Below are 14,098 nucleotides of genomic sequence, written 5' to 3'. Positions count from 1 at the left end.
CCTATAGGTAGCATCTTGCAGGAATTTTTCGAACACCCATTCGATTTGGAGCTTCTTCCAAGTCTCACCCATCCTATATAACCAAGTTTTTATATCCTAAAAATACCGAAAGCTCAAACTATTGGTAAATCATTCCTTCTCAGCCGAGATTTTGGTATCTACCCTTTTTCTTTGATTCTGTGACTAAGAAATGCAGTCTTGCCTAGATCCCAACATTAATCCCATTATCATGATTATGAAGTATTCTGGGGTTCAGAACCTCCCTTGAAATGAGAAAAAAAACACAAAACATTCCTTTTTTTGACTGTACAGTGGCTATATTCAACCTCTCTCTTAATTTTCTTCGCTCCCTTCACAAAATGATTTAGACCTCTGTTGGTATTGAACCATGTTTCTACCACTCGGAGCTTTCTTGATCTTTTTTGACTTCAAGGAATATTATGTAACGGGTGGCTTAGAGTTATATCTTTTTATCAAGGCTTAGCCGCATAACGATTTACTGAAGAGATCACTTCTTCTACTTACCAGTAAGATTAATCTTGTGAAAACCTTCAAAGTTTCTGTGTGAGATATTTCATTAGTTCCTTGCCATATATCCAGTGCCACGAACAACTTTTGGAATGGCCCCAAAGTGATTAAAAAAAAACTCATCTTAAGATGACTTTTTTCTCTTTAATACAAACCTTCTCTTTTTATTCTGGCTAAGAAAAGACACGTTTTTTACCTGGTATCTTGTCAAACTGTTTGTGGAAATGAAATATAAATAAGGAGCGACCCAGCTCAATAGTAACCGAAACTCTAAAAAACGGAATTTTGATACCAATAGATACATCAAAGGAATCTGATTTTTATGCCGAGTTCGAATATATAACTTTCTTCAAGTATAATCTTACCCTTCAAAGTTAAGAGCAAGAGAAAATTTGCCTCTTTTCCTAAAATATTCGGAGCCACCCCATAAAAGTCATAGAATCTTAATGAAATTCATCACATTCAGCGTATTAGAAAATCCTACTGTAGAGGTTTCAAGCTCCTATCAGCTAAAACGTGGAATTTTTGTGTGTTTTGCCAGAAGAAAGATCGTGGATGCGTGTTTATTTGTTTGTTTTTCCCAGGGGTGATCGTATTGACCCAGTGATCCTAGCATATTGCGAAAGGGCTCTTTCGAGTGGCAATTAAAAATTCTACTTGCCTCTTTGAGTGACCAAAAAAATTAAAGGGCAACTAGGCCCCTTCCCACGCTCATTTTTCCCTAAGTCACCTGATCTAAATTTTGAGATAGCCATTTTGTTCAGTATAGTCAAAAAATCTAATAACTATGTCTTTGAGAATGACTTTAACACCCAAAGTAAACAAGTTTTTTCAACAGAAAGTAACGAGCAACGTTAAAACTTGAAATGAACAGAGATTATTACGCATATGAGGGGATTCATCCCCTCGTCAATACCTTCCTCTTTACGCTAAAGTTTTTTTAGTACTTTCAAAAGAGCTATTTATTCTAATTAAACGGCCTTTCAAATAGTTCATGGGAACGAACTGTAAGTAAGGGGCGAGCTAGCTCAATAGTAACCGAAACTCTAAAAAACAGAATTTTGATATCAATAGATATATCAGAAGAACTGGATTTTTATGCTGATTTAAATTTATAAATTTCATCAATTATAATCATACCCTTCATCGACGAGGGTGCGAACCCCTCATATACGTAATAATTTCTGTTCGTTTTAATATTTAATGTTGCTCCTGACTTTCAGTTGAAAAGACTTTTTTTTAATTTAATGTGGTTCAGCGGTCATTCTTAAGGAATTGGAACAGAATTGGAAGTTTAGCGCAAAGAGCGAAGAATTGACGAGGGGACAAACCCCCTCATATACGTAATAATTCCTGTTCGTTTTAAGCTTTAATGTTGATCTTACTTTAAGTTGAGAAACTTGCTTTTTTTAATTTAATATAAAATTATTTTTTAATATAATTTTATAATTAAAAAAATAATTTATAAAATAATTAAAAATTAAAAAAATTATATTAACAATAACTAAAAATAATAAAACTATAATTAAAAAATAATTTTATTAATATAAAATTATTTATATTTAATATACATAAAAAGAATCAGCTTATCATTCTAATTCCAAGATGCATCAAGCTTAGTTTTACCCATCAAAAGTTAAGAGCCCGAGAAAATTTGCCTGGTTTTTGAAATAGGGGGAAAACCCCAAAAATTGATACCATTAGATTCAAGGTACCAAAGAACCCTACTGTAGAAGTTTCAAGCTCCTACATACAAAAATGATGAACCTAGCTATTTTTGCCAGAAGGCAGATCCCGGGTGCGTGTTTATTTGTTTTTTGTTTGTTTTTCCCAGGGGTGATCTTACCAAAATGACGGTCCTAGAAGATCGGGGGAGGGTACGTTCGAACAAAAAATAAAAGTTCTAGTGCCCTTTTTAAGTGAGAAAAAGATCTATTTTCCACAGTAAAGCTATCTGATCAAAATTTTGATATAGCCATTTTTTCCAGTATCGTTGAAAGATCAAGTAACTATGTCTTTAGGGGTAAAATGACCCCCTATATTCCGTGAGGAGAACCCTGTAAGTTATAAAATTTGCCCATTGTTTACGTATAGTATTTGTTATTGGGAATTTAACAGACATTTTTCGGTCGGGGGGGATTTTGGACTTGGAGTGGATTTTCGCTTAGAGAATCTTCCTTGGAGAAAGGAAATTTCGGGGGCGGGGGTGAATTTTCCAGGAAAATTTTAAACGGGGGAGATTTGAAAGAATTCCCGTACTGAATTCTTTTTAATTGTCTTACATTATCTTTGCCAGCTCAATTTTGCATATGGAGATATTCCGGATGAAATATTTGGGGGCTATTTTTTGCGTGTTTTGATTTCCAGGAAAAATTTTCAAAGAAATGGGGGCATTTTCGGAGTGATCGAGAACAGATTGGAGAATAAAGACTTTTCCTAATGAAAGTATGCTAAGGATAATTTTTCAGGCTGAATCTTCCGCAAAAAAATTTACAGGTAGAGGGATTTTCAGCAAGGATGAAACCATCTGGAGAGAACTTGGACGGGGGGAGGGTACTTTACATTGGATGGAATTTTCACAGAGTTTTCTGTGAAGAGGGGGAGGATTATTTGAAAAACGATCAGAAATTAGATTTAAAAAAAAGTTTATTTTAACTGATAGTTCGTTTTGTTCGTTGTGAGTTTTATTGTTACTCTCAGTTAAAAAGAAACTTGTTTTTTTTTATTTAATTGAAAAAATACGTAACGCAGACTTTCACAATATTTCAATTCTCGATAATGTTTTTACAGATAGTTTAATTTCGTCTCTGCAAAGCCTAAAAATTGTATTTAACATTTTTAAACTTGTAAGATAATTGTCATAATCGTTTGCTAGGCTTTTGTTAAACGGGAGGGGGGAGGCAATGTAATAAAGACCAGGTTGATCAAAGTGTGAATTAGCATCAAAATAAATGGGTTGGTCTCACTCGCAATGAGGTTACCATAAAGTTACATTCTACGCATGAAGGACGATAGGTTGCCAAAAAGCCAACTTTTGGCTCTAATGGCTCTAAATATTGGTGGCTCTAACGACTCTGAATATATGGTTATTTTACATTTAAGCTATTTTACATTTAATTTTAAATTAAGGACAATAAGCTGTCAAAAGTCCCACTTTTTGAGACTCCAGCTAGTGTTCAAGTGAAAAGTAGGAAATCCTCTAGTGCGGTAAGATGAGACGATAAAAAGCTTTAGAGGGAATAAGAACTCCGTGGGAGGGATTAAAAAGTAAAGCTCCAAACAGTGTGGCGTGGAAGAGGAGTGTAAGCAGCTGAACTGTGGTAATTCAACAAGCGTTATACGGCCCTTTTGGAAAAATAAGATTTTGGGTTTTCCTCCGTAAGCAAAATAGGTTCTATTAATTTCTTCAATCCTTTTTCTCTGGTATTATTTAGTTTGTAACATAAATAGAAGTTGCTCCTGTTTCCAAAACTTAGTATATAAAAATTTTTCGATCACAGATTAATAGCATTTTCTCACATTGGAAATTTTTCCATCGTGTCACAGAGGCGTAAGAAAAATCATCCTTTCACACAATTTCTTATTAAAAGGGTAAAAATAAATTCAACCAAGTTTTTTTTCACCCTTCTATAAAGTTCACACTATCATCAGAGCCAATAAAAGATGGACTCAAATGGCTCGGTATTCCAATGAGTTTTCAGTAGTAGTAGTAGTATTCTAGCTAAATTGGCTTAATTGTGAAATATCAAAAATTGTGACGTTGCACGACATCAAGCTCAGCCAAGCTTTTTTTTAAATAGCAAACTTTTAGCATAGATTTGCATTTCAACGTTGGTAAAAGATTTGGCTAAGACAAGACCACTACAGTCCTTAGGTAATTAATAAGTCAATATTAGGGTAATTGCTCAACCTATTAATCTGAAAGTAATTTGTTATTTCAAATGAAACTGAAAAAAATGGTGGCATACATTTACTTCTCGACTTTGTCAACTTATATATGCGTCAACTTAAAAGATACCTCAAAACCACAAAAGAAAAATAACAACACAGAATTCGTCAAACAATGCGGTCTGCAAACTTCATAATTCCTGCAATATACTACTAGTTGAGAAGTCATATGTAGTTAACCATATGTAGTTACAAAAAATATATGAAAAAGAAAACTCACGGGGGAGGGAAGAGGGTGGCTTCATCCAGAGGCGTTACTAGCCATTTTTCAGGGGAGAGGGCAATGGGTTTTGTTGAAGGTGGATCATTTTTGCCGACTGATTTGAGTAATACTCTTATTAAGGTAACCACAGTTATTACCAACTGAAACGTGACAGCCCTTTTTTATCATCTCTCAACTCTTAGAAAGCCAAAAATTGCAGTGCTTAGTTCTTAATAGTAAAAGAAATAATCACGTTTTCTGGCAAAAATATCTTTTTCAAATATTAGCCCAATGCCAGAAAAATTTTGGCAGTCCACCCAAGAGGAAATTAGGCAGCCTCTTGGGTTTCCAAGAGGAAACCCAAGAGGAATTGCCTCAGTATATAATTATAAATATTTTAAGCACGAAAAAAAGAAAACCCTGATTAACGTGGCACAGGTTTGCTTGTTGAATTGAAGCATATAACTACAGTTAGTATGCGACATAATATACCCACAGGGGAGGGAAGAGGGTGGATTCACCTCATCTAAGCCCCTAGAACTCTAAAATTCTAAAGAAAGTTCTACATTTGTGCTAGAAAAAAAATTTGTGCTAGGAAAATGCCTTTTTTAAATTTGATGACTGACCTGAAAAATTTTTGGCCTCCACCTTCGAGAAATTTATGCAAGCGGCCCAGTATCTAACAACAAATAGTTTAAGTATTAAAAAGAAAGACAAAAAAATGTGCCACAAGTTTTTTTGTTGAATTTCTATTCCGTAAGCCTACTCAAAGATATTTCAAAACCAGAAGAGAAGGCTAAGATAGCATCATCAAACGCTGTCGGGTCTGAAAATCTCTCAAACTCTGCGTGTTGTTACCGTTTTGAATATAGTATTTATTTCGAACAAAACTTGGATTACAAGACAGACACGTACAAATTATTCTTTTGGGGGAGGGGGAGAAACAATAAAATAAATTGATTTCTTAGATAAGAAGTGACAAAAAAATATTGAAATTTTATGATTTCGGGATGAGCAGTCCAGTCCCCCCCTTCACACATCGCTGTTAAGAGGTGCTTCTTAAAACTAGTGAGGAGGTTGCAATTATTTAATCCAATATTTGAAATGTAACCAGCTATCATTGGAGTCTACTGGGACTAGAATTTGTCTAGACTAGAATGAGACAAGAAAAATATCAACCTAAATTTGCTACATTTTCGCACAAACGCTCAAACAGGAGCTTGTCAAACGTGACATCAGCTTGTCACGGTTAAACAGATGCCAACTTCAGCAATTTTTAATTACTTTGTCAAACAGCTACTGGAGTTGGGAAAAACACAACTTTTTCCAGATAAGGCGATTTTTCCAGCAATTTCCCATAAACAACAGAAACAGCGATGAAAATATTATTCATATCATGGGAGCATATTATTATTATTATTATTCCTTTTTATATAACGGAAACAGCCATGGAAGATAAGTATTGAGACCATAAAATTAGAAGATGTAAAACTCCTGTGGGAGTACAACCTTAAGTGGTGATTGTATTTGGAGTTTTAAAGAAAAACCAGAAAGTAAATAAACCAATTAAACTGTGAGAAATCAATTTTGCGTTCATTGTTTCTTCTCGATAGGAAAATTGCGTTCCCAATTAGCTGATTCAAATTTTATTTGGCTGTGAAACGCAATAAAAGGGGCTGTGAACTGTCCCTCTTAAATATCAACACTATTATGATTTTTCCTATACTTTTTCTCAATATATTTAATGCACTTTGCCTAAACAGTGGGTGAAAACAATCCTTGAAATATACAAATTTTCTTCATAATAGCAATTTTTTGCTCATCAAGATGAACTAAGTGAAATATGTTTATATAAGAAATCACAAAAAAAACTTTTGATGAAAAGGTATCTCACTGGATGAGATTTATTTGGATATTATTTGAAAACGTAAAAGTTTGAAACCACAAGAGTAAAAAAGGGCTTTAAAAATTAAAAGAAACTGAAAATGTAACGCGATGATAAAACCCGTGTGACGGTCTTGGGCGAGGACCATAGGCCTGAGCCCCTTTGCTTATTTGTGATATTGCTGTGAATTTAAGATATTTAGACACCCCCCTCAATCTAAGGGTGTCCGGTAGTCTTCAATCTTAGAAATTAAGGTTTCTTGCTTTTACAAATTGTGCTATATCTCATTCTGTCACAGTCGTAAATATCAGGAAATGATGTTTATTTTGCCATGATAGCTTTGCCGTATTTTGAAAGAAAAATTTATAATACTTAATAATAAGGAAACAACTGAAAAGATACTTTTTTTCAGTTTCGTTTTTTCTTTGAATATGGGTGTTTTAGGACTATTTCGAATTACCACAGAAACCTCCCCACTTCAGACGATACAGTTTATTAAAGCCATATAGTATCAAAACTGAAACTGAAACAAGGATAGATTTTTCAGCACATCCTTTCCATGCATAAGCCCTAGAAAAAAAAATAATAAAAACCTAAAAGAAAACAAATTTCGCCCAAATTTAAAGAAAAAGTCGTCATCACTTGTCTGTCAAATTCGTCATCATCACAGCTTTGGCTGGTTAGTTTTGAAATAACTGAGTAGACTGTAATCAGGTGATAACAGTCACCAGATTGAGGATCTTTCTTCCTTTTTGGGACAAAAGTCACAATACTTCACATAATACTATTGGTACGAATTGCTTCGCGAAACAAGCTTGAGAAACTACATAAACCCTTCCCCCCATCTCAATTTCATCAGAAAATCATTTTATTTGTAATCCTTGTTATGATAACTTGTCGTTGTCGTTAAGATGCTTGTGTTTAAAATGTCGTTAAGATGCAGCCATCCAATTCGCAATCTGAAAAATACTACATGATGCTTTTAAAGAGGTTAAAACAGAACAGTTTCCTGGAGAGCAGAGGTCAGATCAGTCAGTTGGTTTTATATAATTTTTTAGATCTCACTGCTTTTTCATTTATATCTAAGATGGAACAAAATATTGAAAAATGTTTTTTTTTGTATTTTTTTGGTAATCTTCGAGGAAAGTCCTTTGGAAAAACTTTTAAGAAAGCAAAGGCCAAAGAAACGCGGTTTGTTGGAACTTTTCAATTTGTAGAATCTTCAGTTATGGTTTGTTTTTGTTTATGAGTATTTATTATTTGTGGTATTATAACAATATGGTAATGTCTTTGAATTTTAATTATGATTTTAAAGTTTTTTATTTTCCTCTTTTGTCGATTAAAGTTATTCATGAATTATTCATATACAAGTTAATTAAAGATACAAAAGAAAAAGTAATTCTAACAAAAATGGATTCGACTAGTTAGAAAACGAAAAACAAATGAAAACAGACGAATGAAGAAACGTATAAAGTTGATGGAAAAATGAGAAGAGAATTAAAATGAAGAAAACACGAATTTTCATGTTATACATTTCTCCTTTTTTGCCTTTTTAACATTTCTTAAATCCATTAGCAGGCCCGATTATATTTTTTTTTTTCATTTCTGTTTTATGCTATCGAATGTATTTCAAACAACTAACCTTAGGGAAAGATACGAAAAAATAATAATAAAAGAATAGAAATCAAGACTATGGAATAAAAACGAAAATCAAACTAAGAAAGCTGTAACGTCATAACTGAATCGTTATATCTTAGACTACTATATAAATTAGTCAAAACCTTTGAAATTGAATTAATATGCAACAACTAATATAAGCACAATTTCTTGACTTGGCCCTTTAACTAATTAATCCAAAGAAGTTCAGCCCAGGCCGATAAAATAGTTTGTTTATTTAAATATCTTTTATTGAAAACCCTTTTTGATAAGTAACGAAGAAATATGGCCCCATCCTTCGAAAAGCATTTTTCCTTTTTTAGGCCAATACCAAAATCGGTTTAAAAAATACAAATATACTCTTATTTATGTTTTAAATATGATATTATTTCCACTTAAAAGAAATTTTCAATACGAAGCCGGTTGGTAATTAGTCTTTTCTAGTTTTTATTCTCTAAAACAGCTGTATCTCTATATATTCTATTTTCCTATTATTTTTCTGAATCCAAGGGGTTATAAACTGCCCATCTCCAGGTGTATATCTTTGGGCAACGCTTCTTCTGCTACGATTGACATACTGTCAACTCTTTGTCCCAGGCATGGCACACTTTACACTACGTATGGCACACTTCACAACATTCAAGGCAAACTCGTCATGCTTGGCAAAGGCCAGCTCCTTTCAGCAATGTTAGCCTACTCCTTACAAATAAACTCAGTTCAACAATATTTTTGAAGTGGAATGATCCGGTCACCAAGGACCTTTAATAAACTGGAGTCCATTATCAACTAGAAAAGACATTCCATCCGTAATTTTAAACAGGGTCCTGGAGCCGATAAATTGTAAACGACGATTTTAACTTATGAAGTTTTGAGATTTTCGAGTGAAAATCTCAGTCAGGTTCTCACTCTTAGAATCTTAGGGAAATGGGCTCCGATTTCTTTAACCTTTGGAGGTAAAGCTTGCAAAAACTCCTAACTCTACTTTTTTCTTACCTGTAAGGCAACTGTAATATACAACCGTAATCCATACTTGTTAGATAGGCAACTCTAAAAGAAATAAGAGTTGCTAGCAGAGACACCTACAAGTGTGAGGGGGAAGGGGTGTCAGATTCTTCTCAGTCAATTTATAACGAACAAAACGGCCCTATCTCAAAATTTTGATCGGAAGATTTTGGGTAAAAAGGGATGGGGTAAAGGGCCTAGTTGCCCTCCAGTTTTTGGTCACTTAAAAAGAGCACTAAAACTTTTAGCTCTCTTTCAAATGAGCCCTCTTTCGATATTCTAAGACCACTGGGTCGAAACGATCACCCGTGGGAAAAAAAACATACAAATAAACACGCATCCGTGATATTTCTTCTGGTAAAAAATACAAAATTCCACATTTTGACAGATAGGGGCTTGAGGTTTGGAGGTGTAGGGGGGTGTTTTCCCTTTTTTCAAAAATAAAGGCAAATTTTCTCGGGCTCGTCACTTTGATGGGCAAGACTAAACTTAATAAAATTTATATATTTGAAATCAGCATAAAAGCCAATTCTTTTGATGCGTTTATTGGAAATCCAAATCCTTTTTTCCGATTTTCGCTTACTACTGAGCCGGGTCGTTCCTTACTTATGATTCGTTACCATGAACTGCTTCATACTAACCAGGCAAGTGAATCTATCCACTTGGGTAAATGTATCACAGTTCAAATAATTGACTTACCAATAAAGTGAACATACTACTCAATGCCTTATTTTATACTCTTTGATAATATAATAATCGCTTCTATCGCAAATCCACATTTAAGCACTTTTTCAAATAACCCAGCCTAACCTAACTACAAAAAATTTTGGCACTGATATAATGTAGCATTATTTTGTCGAAAACGACCAAGAAAACAGCGCTGAGAAAACGTAGTATTATTTGGTCGGAAAACGACCGATAACTCATATTTGAATTGAAAATTCGTCATTTTCAAGAGTACAAAAAGTGCCTAAATTTGAATTTGTGATAGAAGCGATTATTATATTCGTAGAGAGCATAAGAAAAAGGCATCGAGTGGTATTTTCACTTTCTTGGTAAGTCGATTATATGAACTGTGATACGTTTACTTCCACTTGATCGATCTTATGCTAACCTAAAATCAACCCTTCACTCAATTTATTCCTAGTCTAAGCAACATAGTTTTCTTGACTTTAATTTTCAAACTTATTCTTTTACCCTATGCTCTAGAAATCACCAGAAATTCATTCATTGTGTTAGCATTTTTACCTAGGCTAGAAAACTCGTCATCTGCATTATCTAAACCTAGGAGAATTTTACCTTCCGATTGGGACCATTTTCTTCCGCTTTCGCGTTAGGACGCAGCCCATTCAAATAATCCATAGACATGGCAATAGGACATAATCCTGCTAACTCCAGATTCCATAACGAGCCAAGTATTAACCACACTTTCTGCATTAACTGCAGAAATATTAATCTCCTATATAATACTAATCACATTAATTAAATTAATTGGTAGGCAATAATAAAATCATACTATTTAGTTAAAATATTGTCGGCTAATATTTGGGTAAATGTTTAGTTTCGTCACAAGCTGTCTAAACTGGAAACAGTGCTGTAGGAGCGCATCCATTTCTGGTTGACCCTCCTCCTCCAGGGGGCAAACTAAAAATGCGTAAAGTGGGCATGCTTACAGGTAACATTGCCTATAGAGCGAAGCGCATCAGTCACTTAGCCCTGTAGGCAGCGGGGCGAGTTTTTTTTTAGTTTTATCACACTTTGCTGAATAAATATAGAATACAGACCCCATCCCACTCCCTGCGGGGCTTATGGACTAATGCGCTTCGCTCTATAGGTAATGTTACCTGTAAGCAAGCCCACTTTACGCATTTTTAGTCTCGTTGGAGGGGGATCTTAGCTAAAAATAGATGAGCTTCTCTAATAATGACAAAGAAACAATAAGCGATCATCAGAATCTTGCTATATGCAGTAATACGCATTTTAGACAGCTTGTGACTAAACTATACATTTACCAATATTTGCAGTATTATAATTGTATGATGTTTTAATTGCATTACATAAAGAGGAAGTTGGTAACAATGGTTCTTAGGTTAGGAAAGTGGTGCCAGGACTTTCAAAATGATTTAATGTAGCCATCCTAGCCGAGTGGTTGGCACGACAGGTATATAATCCTTTGTCCAAGGAGCAGGGGCCCGACTCTTGGTGTGGCCGGTTATTTGGTTGGAATCTGGGGTCAGTGGCGTGACTCTGTAAGTTCAGCGAGAGTCGACCCGGCTCTAAATGAGTACCTGGCGAAATCTGGGGAGGGTAAGCAGGGAGGGTATGCGAAAGCACAAGACGCCCTACCCGCAATCCCCCGCACTTCCTGGCTGAAGGGCCTCGAAAAGGAGATCAACACAGCCGGTTTGGACTTTAAAATGGTCAAGTGCCGTATCCTCATCCTTATCCTTAAAGTAGATCTCTTCCTGGTATTATCATTCACCTAGGCTAGACCTTTTCTGAGTTAGGGAAAAGTCTATAAATAGCAATTCCACCTCCAAAGCCTCAATGTTTTGTAACTTGGATTATTTAAGTGAGCGATTAATACCTAGGCTAATTGATTTCCAAAGCCTTAGACTATTACGAATTGTTCAGTATGAGAAATTTATGAGAATACTCACTCTTTAAAATTAACTCTTATACCAGAAAATTCCTTCAATCGCTATTTTCACGTAAAATTCCTTTAAAATGTATATCCGACAAATTGATATCCACTACAAGTGATTCATATTACATCCACAAATTATGTAAAATGCAAAGATCTTTTTTTTTCAAAAAAAAAAAGATCTACTTCACTTTGTCAGTAATGCTTCACACTAAGTCGCACTTGACGTACTGACTAATTGCTCGCACATTTTGCACGCTAACTCATAAGATCCGTTGCATTTGCGACATTTTCAAGGTTTCAAACATCTCGATAGCTTATAACTGTTCATATAGCTTTTTGAATCAGAGAAAGTTCTTGGGTAGAGTGGACAAGCAGACGGTACGGGTATCTAAACTGATGGGTAGTGGCCGACTTGGCATGATTCTTGCTTGAGGTTAGGCTTTCAGGTTTGTGAAGGATGGAAGTTAAAATGCCATCAAATGTTTCGGAATTTTGGGTTTGTTCCTGACTCCAAGAACACATCTTCGATTATCCAACCTTTTAGAGGGTAATTCACATAACTTATCTTCCGATTAGAATGCATAGGAGGCAAGTATGCTGTAAGAATTGGGTTGTCGCGTTGCAGTAAAATTACATAATAGTAGAGCAGCTAAGCATGAAAATCATTCATTTCTTCAAGAAAGCATGAAAGCTGGTGAACATATACTTTCGACCACATTGAACAATCCTGGAACTGGAAGATTTGGTCACTAGAACGTCATCAAAACGTCGTATAACGTCTCGAACTGTTAAGTAGGGTTTTAGTAGCCCGAGAAAGTTTTGAAATGGGGAAAAAAATGGTGCTGAACCGACTGGTCGTCTCACTTTTATCCTCGGATCAGAAGAACGTTGTCTAAACTTCACAAACGTCGCTAAAATGACTACTGTATTTTAGAAATTGCAACGTTGTAAGACCTAACAATGTTGTCACATAACCTAATGTGACCTTCTGACGAAGTTACAATATTTAAGAAAACTGAGGTCTGCAGTTCTAATTTATAGCCCCTAATACAATACTAGTGTGATCCGAGCCCCATTTTTCGCCGGTGCGAACAGGAGCTCATTTTTGCCCATTCAAGACTTTCGTTCTCTATCTAAACTTCTTTTTTTTTAAATAAGCAATATTATACAACTTGTTGACGACTTTCTTGTCACCTAGTTTATTGCCTCCCTTTCTAGGAATTTTCAGCATATTTGAGACCTCATCCATGGCTTTAATTTACTGACTCTTATCTATCAACAAACCACTACAAGACGCGACGTTTCGTGACATTTAGACGACGTTCTTATGATCTGAGGCTAAAAGTGAGACGACCGATGAGCTCAACGGCTTTCTTTACCCATTTCTAAACTTTATTGGGCTTTCAAAACCCAACTTGACAATTTGTAGTGTTATAGGACGTGTTAACGACGCTCTTGCGATCGATTTTGTTCCCCTCTAATTTCAGGATTATTTCAACTCAATCGAAAGAATATGCTTACTAACTTTCCTGCTTTCTGAAAAATCGAACGATTTTTCTGATTTTTAAAGCTTAGCCACTCCACTATAATACCACTAGCGTAAAAATGTAATTTTTCTGTCAAACTTGATATTCTGAAGGAAGAACCCTAAGTTTGACATAAAACAGAAAATGATGTACCCTAGAAAATTATGTATTTCGAATATCGAAGAAGAAAAGATGGAACTCAGATGCTGATATTCCTGAATTGGAAGGGGAGGGTAACCCTGATATAACAAAGGAGTTTTAGGTGCACAAAAGCTTACTTTCTTTTTTATGCTCAAAACACATAAAAAACAAAGGGAGCTGTAAAACATTTTTTTAAAATGTTTGGGGGGGGGGCAATACAATTGTTTTTAAAATTTGTTCGGCAAAAACACCTGAAAATGTTTTTCAAAAAAAATAATAAAAATATGCTTTCAAATTCTAGAGGCGGGCCAAAAGGGAGCAATTGCCCCTCTGCATCGAAATTAACGTGTCTGAACGATTGCGCTGAAAGAAATTGTGCAGTACCTACAAGACAAACTATTTTTTTGTTATTTTACTTGTTCAGTACTGAACTAGCTTTCAAAGTGAGAGCATCTCAAATAACTGGATTATATTGATTCAGAGTTCAAAGTAAAAGAATTTGGTTTTAATTGGATATTTATGAATTGTGAGTAAAACGGGTCTACTTTAGTGTGACTAAATTT

At 34.9% G+C, this 14,098-nt stretch overlaps 1 protein-coding gene and 1 long non-coding RNA gene across 2 annotated transcripts in view; one reads left to right on the top strand and one right to left on the bottom strand.

Moving 5' to 3' along the window:
* The window catches only part of LOC136041574 (glucose dehydrogenase [FAD, quinone]-like), a 96,134-nt gene extending 83,916 nt beyond the window's left edge, over window positions 1–12,218 (bottom strand). Inside the window, exon 1 of the mRNA XM_065726267.1 lies at window positions 11,882–12,218. The gene's annotated coding sequence lies outside the window, so the exon portion shown is untranslated. The remainder of the gene's footprint in view (window positions 1–11,881) is intronic.
* The window catches only part of LOC136041575 (uncharacterized), a 170,407-nt gene that overhangs the window by 914 nt on the left and 155,395 nt on the right, over window positions 1–14,098 (top strand). The window lies entirely within an intron of this gene.

The sequence above is a fragment of the Artemia franciscana genome, unplaced genomic scaffold (genome assembly GCF_032884065.1).
Source record: "Artemia franciscana unplaced genomic scaffold, ASM3288406v1 PGA_scaffold_30, whole genome shotgun sequence".
In the NCBI taxonomy this organism is placed as follows: domain Eukaryota; kingdom Metazoa; phylum Arthropoda; class Branchiopoda; order Anostraca; family Artemiidae; genus Artemia; species Artemia franciscana.
Note: the sequence above shows the minus strand (reverse complement) of the source record. Positions and strands in the feature narration are given on the sequence as shown.